Here is a 2,621-nt window from a genome sequence, read left to right as displayed (position 1 = left end):
TTTAAAAAAAAAATTAGTAGTAACATATATATATATATATATATATGCATGTCCTCCTCCGGGTCTTGTTGTTGTGGTCCTGTGGTGGATCACAACTTCTTCAACAAATCCTCACCTCCCAGAAAATGGACATAAAACTTGTTTGTAATTCCAGACATGACAAGCTAGTGGAAAGTAAAACAAATACTGTATATACTACAACACTTTATGACGTGATGTATGTGAGATAAAAAAATAATTAAAACTTGTAAAATAAATTATTTTATCTCAAATCATTTTCATCCGAGCACAACGACAGAACCCCTCACAAATCACGGTAAACCAGACGACTTGTGACGACGACGACTTGGAACGTAAAACCAGGTCATGTTGTTTATTAACGTGGAACAACGAGTGAGAGGTAAGTGTGACAAAGACCTGGAATATTAAACCACCAGATTCTTATTGTGGTGGGACAAGTGACTTTGGTTTAGTAGTACATGCAACCATTTTAGAAATCCATTCCTCACTAGGACCGGTAATGAATGATGACTTCGATGTAAATAACGTCTATTTTCTTTGCTACTTAAAAATCTTTCGTTGCGGATCTTTAAAACTCTATAGCAGCAGCATAGTGGACCAGGGGGGCAGTCTAGCAAGGCAATATGCTGGACTACCGATTTGTGAAAAAAACAAAATACCATCAATCAAATTGTTGTGAAAGTTTTTCAATTGTAAACAACAACTCAGCCTCTGGACCACTGCATGCCAAGACTGGATCAGCACAAGTGCTGCTCCAAATCGCTGGTAATCGACAATAGGCTGCAATTGCTATTCTACATGTGACAATTCAAAGGGTTGAACAGCAGCCACGCTATAAAGTATAGCCGATATTTCAATGATCTTGTGATTACCATTGAAAGGCCTTTATGAGGAGCATTTCACGTTGCGGGCAACTGATATGTACAGACAAAGCTAGGGTTAATAATATAAGAACGCCAGCACCTCCACATAGACATACCCTCCACTGCTACGTATCCCTCCCTCCTCGCAAATATAAAAAAAAAAAAATTGGAAGACTCTCACCAACTACAGGCAAACTTTTAAGGCAAATAAATTAACTTGTAGTCAAGCATCATCTAGGAAAGATCGAGGAGGAATGCATGAAAGATGAAGAACTCAAAGCTTCTTTTTATCTCACGACGGCTCATTGTCTGCATCCAGAAGATAGATAGGGAAGCAAAATTATTACCAATTTAGTTAGAATAAAAAAAATACAAATAATAGGATATTTATTCATCAGAACAATTGTTTGTCAAGAAGCTGAGAGTGGAAAAGTTCCTATCAAGAATGTGCGACTAAATGGCATGCGTCTTTATGGAATACGAAAACATTTTAGACAAGAAGCGAATCGACATGCAGGTAACTTAGCTGAATCAATAATGTATGCTTGAGGACATAGATCTAGGGTAAAAACACATACTACTATTTATTACCTGCTCCGAAGAAAGGAGTCCTCTGAGTACCTAAGAGAAGAGGCTACATGAATAGCACTTCCATCCGTATCAGGTAAATAGCCCTGGATATGGCACTGTCAACCAATCTTCATAACCACTTCTGCCCATTGTTTCAGCACAGTGCACCGCTCCATAAACTGTGGCGTACTCTTGGCTGGTGCAAGCAAAGCAAGTTGTTAATCCTCAATGTTGAAAGTTGAAGACCTTTCAACAGGCTTCTACCTGCTCCAAATTTAGCTGCTTGAGATCCAGTTGATTGCTGCATCTTTGAACGATACCAGAAACAGTACTCTGATCATAGGTGGTGTTGCTCTTGAACCTTTACACACACACACAAAAAAAAGCAGTCTAAAATCATCTATACATTCTGGTCATTAATAACCCAAAAAAAGGAAAAATTTAGAATTATTTATCAACTACAGGTTTAGGTGATTTATGTGATAAGAGTTTCTGTCTGTTCTAGTTTTAGCTCTTCATTACCATTTACTGACATCCGGACCCTCTCCAACTATGAACGTAGCTCTTCCAGTTTCTAAAAGAAAGTCTGTGGCGTCCTCCTTTTTCCTAAATCCAGACTTTTGCTAATCAAAATATTCTAATGATGGAATTCCTTTCTATGAAACTTTTTCCGATCTCATCAAAATTGTAAATTACCACAAGAAAGATTAAGTTCAATTCACAGCATTCATACCCCTACAACAAAAATTATCGGTGTCCTTATCATGTGTTCTTGTACTGGAAAGTTAAGATAACTTTTAGTCTCAGAATTCTAGAAGTTTAGCGTTTAAAAATTGTATTCTCAGAAGTCACTAATTGAAAACTGTATGCTAAAATATCCCACCAAAATGCACCAAACCCGAAGGAATGCGTGAAAATCAGAAATAGGACAGCAATCTTGCTTCAGCTGGGTACCCGAAACTTGATACATCTGCAGAGATTCCTTGCTCAGCTTCATGGCAAAAACCATAAGCTCAATATATGTCCAGCTTTTGTCTAACCACAGATCATATGAATATAGCCCAACACAGATCCACCAATTTTGACATTACATCCAGGAATCCCCATTCAACTACGTTGTTTCTCATGTCTTATTCAGCATCTCAAATCTCACTTTACCATACTATG

At 37.7% G+C, this 2,621-nt stretch overlaps 1 long non-coding RNA gene across 1 annotated transcript; it reads right to left on the bottom strand.

Moving 5' to 3' along the window:
* Nucleotides 1-889: 889 nt before the first annotated feature.
* On the bottom strand, nt 890-1,972 carry LOC113697854 (uncharacterized). Its single transcript, XR_011818652.1, has 2 exons — nt 1,476-1,972; nt 890-1,193 (listed from the first exon to the last, which is right to left on the bottom strand). It is a non-coding gene; the product is annotated as an uncharacterized lncRNA (long non-coding RNA).
* Between the last annotated feature and the right edge of the window lie 649 nt (nt 1,973-2,621).

This window comes from Coffea arabica, chromosome 7e (genome assembly GCF_036785885.1).
Source record: "Coffea arabica cultivar ET-39 chromosome 7e, Coffea Arabica ET-39 HiFi, whole genome shotgun sequence".
Taxonomy (NCBI): Eukaryota; Viridiplantae; Streptophyta; class Magnoliopsida; order Gentianales; family Rubiaceae; genus Coffea; species Coffea arabica.
Note: the sequence above shows the minus strand (reverse complement) of the source record. Positions and strands in the feature narration are given on the sequence as shown.